At 34.8% G+C, this 12,354-nt stretch overlaps 1 protein-coding gene across 1 annotated transcript in view; it reads left to right on the top strand.

The window, feature by feature from the left end:
- The window catches only part of LOC132142383 (serine/threonine-protein kinase 16-like), a 498,700-nt gene that overhangs the window by 301,932 nt on the left and 184,414 nt on the right, over nt 1-12,354 (top strand). The gene's annotated exons all lie outside the window — the stretch shown is intronic.

Here is a 12,354-nt window from a genome sequence, read left to right as displayed (position 1 = left end):
GTTCTACCTATGGGGCCAACTAGCAGGCAGGGTACAGTGTGTGTAGTGGACCAAAACAACTAAATGACTTTTGGTTCTGCCAGTGCACATCAAAACGTGGACGCATTAACTCCAAATTGGACAGTTCAGACAGGTTATACACTTCTATTTCCCCGTTGTCTCTGTTAAATTTTTCAGTGGCAAAAGTAATGTGCTACGCCGAAGCACAGAAACAGCTGTTCTATCAAAGATATGAATGACCAAAGCGAGGTCCCATAATGATGATGTACTTTATGGCCACAATGAAGGAGCAGAGTGCAAAACAAATGTGGACAGAGAGATCACATTGTTGTCTATATTGGCTAGGTGGGCACTGTTCATACGTAACTTCCAGCCAGTGCTAAAGACGGTGACGCTAAGATATTTATAACCCACACTTAACAAGAACTTCTGGCACATAATGGATCACAAATAATGTAAAAATGCAAATTAACCAATTAGGCTGCATATTTCTCTGATAATTATGCACTCTGCAAATGAGATCCACTCGTATTAATTAAGCACCCTTCATACAAAGATATATAAATATTTTTGGTCATTTGCAGCCATTTGCATGGTGTGAGAAAGACGTTTATGTTTATCATGGGCTAACATTAACTATACAATATCAAGTGACACAACAAATCCATAATGCCTATATATTCATAAATATTCATAAAAATCCATTTGCCTTTGCTTGTGATGTAACTGGTTATCATGGGAATGAGTTCAGATGCAAAAGGCTCTAAGTGCCATCTGAAATTTACATCTAAAATTAGCATTTTTATCAGGCTCCTATATTATGTTCAGTTATTTTACATTAATAGCATAGAAAAAGACCTATACATTTCCATTAAAGTAAAATGACTGAACCTAACCATAGAAGCCTTATAAAAATGCTAATTTTAAATTAATGATGGCAATTTTAATTTTCAGATGCACTTAGAGGCTTTTGCATCTGAACTCTTCATAGCAATATCAATGTTAACTCTCTATGCAACACAAACTGGGTATAAGTAGATGCATAAGAACAGAAGCTATGTAATAGGGAAAAATACAATTTATAAAATCTGATAAATATCCCAGGATCCCTCATATCAGTGGTCTACGATAAAGATTAAAGTGTTTTGTAGTGCTGTGGAAATATGGGTAGGTGCATGTGGATCAGTAAGGTTTATTGGTTCGCCAAAATGTATTCTTTAGGGTAGCAGCTGTTGTTGATGAAGCTGCCATGCCATGGGGAAAAAACAATTTGTGGCCGGGGTACAAAAAAGGACACCAGTCATCTGATCAATGGATGATTGGACAGACTCTTCAATTCTAATAGCAGATATCAAGTGTTTTTTTTTTTGTTGTTTTTTGTGCTTACGATCTTTACTGCGCGACATTAAAGCGCTACATTGTAAAATATAGCACTTTATGTTCAGCTTCATCACTCATTTTAATTAGTCTTAGTATATAAAACATATACGGTTTAGTAGATAAAACTTCATAAGGAAAACTGATTAACCTTGAGAATCAGTGGAGTTATGGATATCTGTTTGTCTGTCTGTCCATCTAGTTATCTATCAATCGTTCATCCATCCATCTGTCTGTCTTACAATGTTCCTCAGTTGTTGTTGTTGTTGTTTTGTTTTTTGTTTTGTCTGTTGTTTGTCTTTCTCAAAATAACAGAACAGTGAAGTCTCATAATTTCTCTAGTTGTTTGTCATTTCAAGACATGGATTTTTATAGAGATTTCATTTTGAAAAGGCAATTTATGACTGATCAAATGTTCTAAAGTTAATAATAGATAAATGTTTTATGCTCATTTTAGTTTAGAAATGTATTCTTACAGTTATATTAAAGGTGCACTAAGTGATTTTTGCCATACAATGTTGATATTTGAAAGCACTAAAACAAACACGCCCATACCCCAGGAACTCACCCCTATTTTGATAACTCTGCTCCACACGTACGTATACATGACTGACGACCACAGCATATTCAAGCAAATGCCAACACAGAAAAGTTGTGTGTAAAAGATAAAAATCAAACATAACTCACCTATCAAGAAGAAACAAAGCAACCTTGGCATCCGGTTCCAGGCCTTCCCATTCTTTGAGTTCTCTCCACCACTGGAAAGCTGCTCCAGTATTTACACGGTGTCTGCCTCTTGCCTGAACATAACCCCTCTGTTTAATATTTTGTTCCTACAAAATCGACCAAGACTTAGTGCACATTTAATGATTCTGCAAGGCCTAGAAAGTACCATACAAAATTTCCCTGATATTTCCATTGCTGTGGAAACCATTTGCTGGTCAAGAGATTGCAGTTTATTCTAACTTTTGAATATTTGGCAAATCATGGCTTGGGTGAAATCCGTAGACTTACCTTTTATTTTGTTGTAGTATTGAATGATAATATATTACACTATTTAAAACAAGTCAGACTCCACTATGAACTGTTTTTCATAGTGACACACTTTAAAATTGCAAAAAAAAAAAAAAAAAAAATTATTGGCCACATTTTATTAAAATGTTTTTTTCGAGCTCTTGATTTAGAACTGCTTTCTCAGAAAATTGCTTGGTCTGAGTAACAGATCACATCCACCTGAGGTTAAGAATGACCTCCATTCACTAGGGATTAAGTTTTCATAGATACTATCATCCTCCACCGGGTCAGACATCCACGTGCAGCTTCATCATTCCAGGCAGGTCCAATGACAGCCCTAAAAAGTGCTTTTTGCTCTATATATGAGAGATAAACAGTCTGATGCTCTTGAAAGCCAAATAAGCATCTGTCCAAGAACAACTGATCTTAGCAAAAAGTAAAGAAACTGCTAAGAGTAAGCAAGTTTTTGTGCAACTTTTTTTTTTCTTCAGTAAAGGAAAGAGAGAGAAATTCATGTCCCATTTTGCTGTCTGTGCTTGTGCTAGATTTATCTTGTGAGCTCTGTAATACCCAGTACAGTCCAATTCTGCTTTTCTTTTCACTACAAAGGACATTCCAATCACCAACATGTGTTTGAAAGAGAGACAGAGAGAGAGAGAGAGAGAGAGAGAGAGAGAGAGAGAGAGAGAGAAGGGAAGTTTAAAGAGAGAACAACCTCTTCATGTAGATGTATGATGTATCCTTCTCTTTGGTCAGCATGTTTTCACTCTAAATGTATCATTTAAATACATGCCATTTTCCATAAGAATCTCTTGGCATTTTCATGGGCCATCAGGGATATAAGTGTTGTGGTGTGAATTTATTCATATACGTGTTTGGCAGCTAAATATGGTCATCAATTTAGTCACAAGTGATTTACGTGATTTCACATACACGCAGAGTTTAGCTGTTTACGGAACTGACAAACACATTCTACTTCGGGATTCTATCCTGAAATTACTGTTGTTGTCACTCGCAAACCTTGTCATGTAAATCAATAATAGATTATAATTTTAGTTCTCTGTTCATAGATATTTACATAGAATATAAGGCTTATTTCATAACATTTTATGAATCCTAAAAGCATTTTAATTATAGTTTCTACTTTTTGTATAAAATTACAGCTTTTATATATTTATAATATTTGACATATTTAAACAATTGCTAAATATTTAAAAAAAAATATATATATATATATATTCAAATGTTCAAAAGATCAGAAAGATTTTTTAAAGATTTAAAAATAAGTTCCTTATCATCGTAAAGGCTTAATTTATTTAATAAAAAAATGCAGATAAAACTAAAAATAAAAATATTATTACAGTGTTAAATAACTTATCTAATTGAATTAGATATATAGTTCTTTGAAAAGGAAATATGTTAACATTATAAATGTGTTTACTGTCAATTTTGGTCAATTTTATGTACCCTTGCTGAATAGCAGTATTAATTTCTTCTTTGTGTATGTGTGATAATGCAATATATAAATAGTGTAATAATTCATATTTTTACTTCTAAAAGATCTGAAACAAGGGTAAAACCATAAAATGTTTACATGTTAGGCATCAAAGGGTTTCCAAGACAGTTTTAATGGGATCATTATATATAAAAAAAGAAAATAACATCTGTTCGTTTTAATGAAATGGAAAACAAAAGAGTCTGTAGTTAAAATTCTCCATGCAGTACATACATCTCCTTTATCTTTTGCATCACTGGATTGACTCCAAAGGTTTCTCATTGACAGCAGTGAGGCTATTGGCTGCTTCAACACAAGAATGCCAAGGGGTTCCTTTGGCTTCTGCAGAGAGATGCATCTCGCATCTCGTCCATGCAGTCTGCTCACTTAGTGCTTTCCTTTGGGTTGTTTCCAGAATCCTCTTGCCCACACTGCATGACACAAACAACCAATCATCTTTAGTGATCCAGCTCGGACACCTCCAGGCCGCTGTGTTTGCATGCTTACATGCGTCACACATGCCTTCAGTTTAGTCTCCATGTAGAATCAATTGTTCTCATTTAGCAGCCGCTGAAGTGGATAATGAATTAAATCAAATTGGATTCCGCATATCTTGTTCATTCTAGAGGAGCGTCCAATCTCAGCTTGAGATGATTAAGCAACAGAAGAAACATCTCTTCAGAATGAACACTGGAAAAATCTCTTTGCCCCAAATCCTGGGCGAAATTATCATGGAAAAAGCTTCTTAATAAGTTCTGCAAAGATGAATATCATCTTAAAGATTGTGGTGAATTAAAAGCGCTGACGGCTTGAACACTGCAGTGCCATATGGCAAAGCATCGCTTGAGTGAACTCACCCCATCTAGTCTCGAGAGAACAGTCGAGTGCAGTCTGTCTAGCCATGAGCTTTTGAATATCGGAGAGGGAATATGTGGGGGATCCAGCAAATTGGTTTATTAACAAAGAAAATGAACCACTAAAACAAACAGTACATATGTGCACATTTCTACATGTGTATTCTACATCTATTTATCTATCTATGAACATGGGAAGCCAAACAACACTGAGAATTGTATTAGGCAATGTAAAAAAAAAAAAAAACATGTACAGTATGTAGTTATTGGATATATGTGGGTGACATGTTTGTGTGTGTGTCTACATATACAGTATATATATATATATATATATATATATATATATATATATATATATATATAGGAAAAGTCAATATAATAATCTGTATAGTTTATAGCATATTTTTGGTTTTATTTATTTATTTATTTACATATTATTTTATCATTGCATCCAGCCTTGCCTTTTGTATTCATTTCAAATTGTGAATTTTTTTCCCATATTGCTTTTGAGGATTAAAAAAAAAAAAAAAACATTTACCTCGCATTGATTATATGCTCATTAAAAATGATTTTATATTTTTTTATTTTTTTTTAGAATTAAGAGTATCACTCTTTGTAATCATGTGTAAGCAAGTTTATGTGCTGCCAGACCAAATCAGCAAGAATGTGACTGAGAATGATTTGCAATGCCTTTACGGCTCTGAAAACCCAGGCTTAGGAAGGATTTTCAAGGTCTTCATGGACAAGTAACAGAGTGGAAGGTCCATCCAGTCCTGAACGTTATAAATAGAATAAACAGCCACAGCACTTTTAGCTAGTTTTGCAATGTCCTGGTCCTATTGTGCAAGATTCACTGGTGCACATTACCCCAAATAATAATAATAATAAATACACATTCAAAAGTCCTTGGCTCTTCTGCCAAAACTACAGTAAAAACAGTAATGGTGTTAATTTTATTTGAATAGATTTTAAAATGTAATTTATTCCTGCAAACAATATTCAGCATCATTACTCCAGTCTTCAGAGTCAGATTTGGCAGCAATGTTTTAGCAACTTTGACTATTCCAAAATGTGGAATTTGGAAATTCCAAAACTTTAAAGTAGATAGACGATGAGCAAATACTCCAACTGAATGATTTTTTTGACATTTTAGTGTATTTGTGATATTTAACCATTCCTCTTACCATATACTTGTGTTCAGCAGTGTTATATTAGTATTCTGTATTTTAGTCTTTTTAGTGTTTATATATTTTTTTTAAATTCTTATTGTAAAAACAATACTTTTATATTTTCAGTTTCATTTTGTTTTGTTTTTATTTTATTTCATTTGAAATGTCTGATTTTATTTATTATCATATTTATTTATTACCCCCTCATGTTGTTCCAAACCTGTATGATTTTTTTCTTCTGCAGAACACAACACATGATAGTTCAAACAACACTGAACCCCATTGACTTTCATTGTAAAGAGAGAGAAAAATATCAAAATAATTGATTTATTTGGAGATATATTTCTAAAATGTTGTCTTTTATGTTACGCTGAAGAAAGTCATACAGGTTTTCAATGACATGAAGGTGAGTAAACAATCACATTTTCATTTTTGGAAACTATCCCTTTAATTTAGTTTGACATTTACCATTATCTAAAGGTTAAACATTTTCTGTCACTAAAAGAAAACCAATGCAGTCAGTGCTAACGATATAGATTTGGTTGCACTATAGCATGCTACATGAAGAATCACTTGTATCACTGCATGGTGAACTAGATTAACAAAATGAGAGCTTTTACCCGCACAGCCGTGAAATATATACCAGCAATAAATCTTAAATTAGCATATGTGTTTATGTTGCTTGGGTGGAGGAGGCATTTAGACCGGGGCTGGAGGCGACAACAAAGGAAGACCTCCCGTTCAAAATGGAGGATGTGTGGACTAATTTGAGAATGGGGATTGGAAATGTAATGGCCTTGTCTTTCGACTTTGCCCCCAGGCCAATACAGAGCCATTTATCCATCGTTCCTCAGAGGACAAATGATCTACGGGTGAGTGCAGCCACTGTGGTTTCATCAGTGTGAGACCATCAACAGTATTGTAGTGGTGCTAGATCAAGTGGAACGCCAGAGTTGAACAAGACTTATGAGTGTTGGGTAATTTAGAATCAATGGAAGAAACTGTTGTGTTGTGTCACATAAACATCATCTTGCCTCAAGCCCTCTCAGTGGTGCTCTTATTTTAGACACAGACCTTCACTGATTCCTCCCGTGAAGGATTCAGATGTTTCATCAGTAGATTTATCTGACACTGCCATTCTGGCCTGTGACCAAACTCATCTATATCATTCCATGCCACTTTGTCAGGTCAGCGCAAGGACATAAAGGAATAGATTACCAGAAAAAAATACAATAAAATGTTTTAGGGAAAGCAATAGGTGAGTTTTTGAAGAACCTCAATGACATTTCAAAGTAAAAGTCCTTTAAGGCTTATCATTAATTTGCTAAATTCATTGCATAATAAACAGTATCAATGCCCTGCTTCCCTCACTATTGCGTGTGAGTGTTTTGACCATAGAAATGTATACGTAGATGACTGTTTTTATGGACTGCTATAAGTAAGCCGTCCACCATATTCAAAGAGTCAACTTGACGTCATTCACCATAACAGCCTCAAGGTCGGTGGCTGAGAGAGCTCAACATGTTGTTGTGTAAACCTAACTAATACCATACAACAAGATGAGCATGTTAGCTAACATAACATTAAAAGTTACCAATGTTTCAAAACTTGTAATATTGAGTTAATACATTTAAATACACAAACCAACATATTCTCAAAGGTTGTCACATTTCTTTGTTAATTTAAATCACAGCGGTTTTACAACCATCGTCTGTGCAGGATTTTGGCATCTTCGAATATTCATTAGCTATGTTTTTAACTCATTTAACTCATGCACAAAACTGGAATATAGCATAAAACATTTGCGAATGGAGCACCATTTCCACCCAACGATTGCTGATAAACTTGCACTAATTATCTGTAAGAAAAAATAGGAGAAGCCACTGAATATAATAATTTTCTTAAGTAATTTGTGCTTCAGAGAGAGCAGAAGTAACACAATAAATACGGTCATTGCTTTTCGGGAACGCAGTCATGTAAGACCGTAATTATACAGAAATACTATAATATTATAAAAAGTTTATCCTACTAAGCTGTGTGCATAAGTTTGTATGTATATTTTTTACATTTATGCACATCTTGGCGTTTCCATCCAGCATTTTTTTATTGTGTTAATCCAAAATGGGCATAAAAATAGGTGGATAGAAACATTGATTATTAGCTATTGATTATTATGCTGAATAATTTCAAACTGATGGTTAAAGATGGCGGACGAGTCTACATGCTTGGCGCAGTCGAATGGGACGTCTACCTACAAATCTATGGTCTTGACAACATAATCAAAATAAAACGGTAATTTTCGGACAAAGTATTATGAAATAATTTCCTTAGGGTTTGTGATGCCGCTACCTAGTAGGCTACCTTTTCATCTTTCAGCAAAGGTTTCTTTGTGAACTCTCCATTACACTGTGCCTCATTTACAAAGCAAAATACTCAGAACAATCCCTTTCAGTGTGTTTCAGGTAGTTGCCAAGGCAAGCTACTTGTGTGAAGAACAGACCACAAAGTCATTAAAACCGAATTTAAATATTATTAAAAATAATGAATGTATTATAAAAAGGAAAATAATAATAATAATAATAATGACAAAAGCACATAAGTACATAACTTAAACTAAATTTAAATGAAAGTGTTAAAATAAATACTATGTCTTAGTGGGAGAATTTAAATAATATATGTGAAGATTATCAAACAATATTATTTATATAACCATGCATATTGCAGGCTTGGCATTTGGATGAACTTTTCCTTTCCAGAGTCAATTCCTTTTAGCACAGTTTCCACTTTGCCTGCCGAATAAGAGCATCATTGACAGTTCAAATGAATAATTCATCTTTTATTTGCCACCACAGCAAAATGCTAAATACGTGCAATTTTGTCATAATCTTTTGCTACTTTTTTTGTCAACTCCTACATGACTCAGTCATCATTCAGAAACAGGAAAGAAAAAAGCATGCCAGATACTTGGCAATGGAACATCTGGGTGTCTGTGAATGCTGTTATACACTTTCTCTTGTCCCTTGAGCTGGAAAATTAAAGACGACAGGTAAAGTGATTGCCCCCTGTTGAGAGGTTGGCAATATTACTCTCTATACTTCTCTCCTTTCGGTTTCTTTTCCTTGAGCCGCACTTGCCTCAAAAGTGGCCAATGTGGGGTTCCAAAAACACAGAGAGAGAGAGAAACAATCACAAAGAATAACCAATGGGAGGGGTTTATTTTTACTGGCTTTGCGAGTGCTGTAGATGACCATTCCAACAGGTCATGCAGTGACAAAAATTATCTTGGCAATCACAGCTGATGTTGTTTATGATGTGTTTGACAGATGAAGCAATGGCATTTAATATCTTCCCCCTTTGTTTTCTTCTCCAGCTGGCTGGCATTGAAGGCAGAGAAAGGAAAAGCACTTAAATGTTGGATTCAAACCAGCATGTTTGACACCTTTTATAAATGCACTGACACAGTCAGACCTCTTTTTATGTGACACCTCTATCATTTTGAATGGCAAATCTAAATTTGGAGGGTTGCAGTATTCAATGGCTGACAGAGAACATTCTCTTTGGCTTGATAAAAGCTATCTCAATGCAGCTGACAGCTGGAGAGGAAAGTAAAAAAGCTTCACTGGTACTTCAGACATAGGTAAAAATGACAAATGGCAAATAATGGCCTTCAAAATATTTTGGATTATCCACTCCGTCTGAATCCAAAATAGGGCCTGGAGCTATATGGCTGGTTTAAAGGCACATTAGAAAAGTAAAAGCCTTACTTAAAGATATAGGAGCCATGTTATATGGAAACTTACTTTAAAAGGCCTTTTCTAATGTATTAAAGACATCAATCTTCATTTGACAGTTAATGGCCATCTGCCTGAGTGGATCTTATGCCATAGAATTTTTTTTTAGGCTGTGCTGCATGCAGTGGTGTGGAAACAAATATGAAATAAAATCTCATCAGCTTATACCATAGATATTGAGTAGGTGACATAACATTTGTACAGTCATCCTAATTGATTTCCTGAAGGAAAGGGAAGTGGGTACCAGCTATAGTAGGTTCTATTGATAGACTTCTGCTTGGTCAAGTACAGTATCTAATGGGCAGAATCTAGTACAGTATCTAAGTTTACATGGCACAGTTTTCAACTAAAAAAAAAAAAAAAACACAATTAATTGCTGCGAGCCTGAAAATGTAAACTATTGAAAACGAGTTTCAAAGTGCAAGTTAAAAAATAAAAATAAAAACTTTTATCATCTCTATGTACAAAATGTTGTTTTAGTAGATCTGTTTGAAAAGGATATCGATTTTACAATGTAATCATCCGTACGCACCACGTGCGTATGTGGCTTAATGGAATTTAAATAATAGCATCATGATATGCTGGAGATGTTTAAAAAATGTCATTAATATAAATTGGTCTGAACAGTGATCATTCCCTGAAGGGGAGTTTGTGCTCTTGGAACATTAATTCCATTAAATGTGGTGTAGAAACTGACATATAAAACGTGCCTCTGTTAAAACTGAGGAGAACGACTCCCTAATGATTTGGGAGACATATTAAAGCAAGCATCACTTTTTCTATCACTTAAACGTATGGTTAGTTACTTGCACATTGTGTTCTTTTTCCCATTTTCAGGAATAGTATCTCATAATATTCATTAAAAACATAAAGAAAGAAGCCTTTGGGGGATTTCCATTGCTTATAAAATCCACCTACAGTCACAGAAGGTGATTCAAACAGGTGGAAGATGATTCACTGCTTATGTATACCAGCTGACAATGAAAGGTTACTCTTTAAACCACAAACAATAAACCAATATAAACTCTTTAAGATCCGTAAAAAGATCACCTGCTGCAAATGGGGCCATATTGCTGCAATTATGACTGTATGTAAAGACAGCTTATGAACCCTAGTTAATGACTTAGGCACTTATCTGCTGTCTCCTAATACATTGTTTATTGGTGCACCACGCAGCCCTAATTAAACACAAGAGCTCCTCTGGTGAGTTGTGGAGGGGATCTGATGCAATCTGATGCTTCTCTGATGATCACAGAAGCATCAGAGCTTCTAACGGTAATTAACCTAAAAACAAGGCTTTATAAGAGACTGGCTTAATGAACTGTCATTCCTTTAGAGAAACAAAACTCTGTTTGCTAACATTGAGGGTTCACATTACACTATGGCATTTTTAATTGTAACTATACTGACATGTGAGATAGGGAAAGAAAAGTTGTTAGAAAAAGAACTGACCCAAGAGTGACAGAAAAGTAGAAAGAAAAAATAACAATTATTTGATTCGTGTGTCTTTTTGTGTTTCTTTGAGGCGACAGAGAGCCAAACTGAGCTGTCAAATGTTGACATTTGATTTCCTTGTAAGAAAAGTGTTAGTAATGATAATGGTGAAATGACAAGGCTTGACAAAAACAGATCATTTTTGCAAAAAAGTTGAACTGCAATTGTTTATGTTATTTATATAGAGAGAGAGATAGAGAGAGAAACTGTCTTTCATCTCTCTCTCTCTCTCTCTCTCTCTCTCTCTCTCGCTTTCTATATATAAAGGGCCTAGAGAGAGTGAGAGAGAGAGGAAGATAGGAAGGATCTGGAATGCTCTACACAGACATGAACTCTGTGTGTCATAAAAACAGCATTCTTCACATTAAGTACACAGTTTACATTAGTAAGTTTTACATTAGACATTACACTATTGTATAGAAGTACAACTAGTTAATATAGTATATTCAAATTTGATTGATCTATTGTCACAACTTTTGGGTATTAAAGGAAATATAAACATTTATAGTCAACATTTATCTTGATTCGGACGATGATGTCTTCGAATGCTTTCATGTCTCGATAGGTTTTAGAATACTGATTTCATGATGCAGTCATTAGATGTACTTACATGGACACTACTAATTCGATCGCATTACGACTAGAAGCACTAGAAGCAAGTGTCAGAAATAAATATCCCGTCATTATAAAACTCCCCTTTCACTCAACATCTGTGAAGTGGAGCAGGACAACATTTCACCAGAGTCCTTGTTTAAGACTCTCATCAACAAATGACTGGTTTTGCGTGCGGGAAGGGGCACATTTAATATTTTTGTTTTCAATTAAGCAGCACTTCACAAGAGTTCATGTGCTGGTTGTCACCAGAACCCAAAGTAGATAAATATCACATGTGCTTTTTAAGACAGTATGCCACAACAGCGGGAAACTCTTTATATTCATGCAGTGTGCGGATGTCAAGAGGAAATCAGATCAGAAGCTTGTGACATATAAACTCGCATATCAACCCGATCACTTTATTTAGCATTCATGTAAACACTATGTTCGGATTCGTCAATCAGAATAAATTAATTTCGATGGAAGCAAATAGTGTCCATGTAAACGCACCTATTGTCAGTGTGAAATTGATATTTTGTTACACTTGGAAAAGCAGACATTTTTTA

This window comes from Carassius carassius, chromosome 6 (assembly GCF_963082965.1).
Source record: "Carassius carassius chromosome 6, fCarCar2.1, whole genome shotgun sequence".
Lineage (NCBI taxonomy): Eukaryota > Metazoa > Chordata > Actinopteri > Cypriniformes > Cyprinidae > Carassius > Carassius carassius.
Note: the sequence above shows the minus strand (reverse complement) of the source record. Positions and strands in the feature narration are given on the sequence as shown.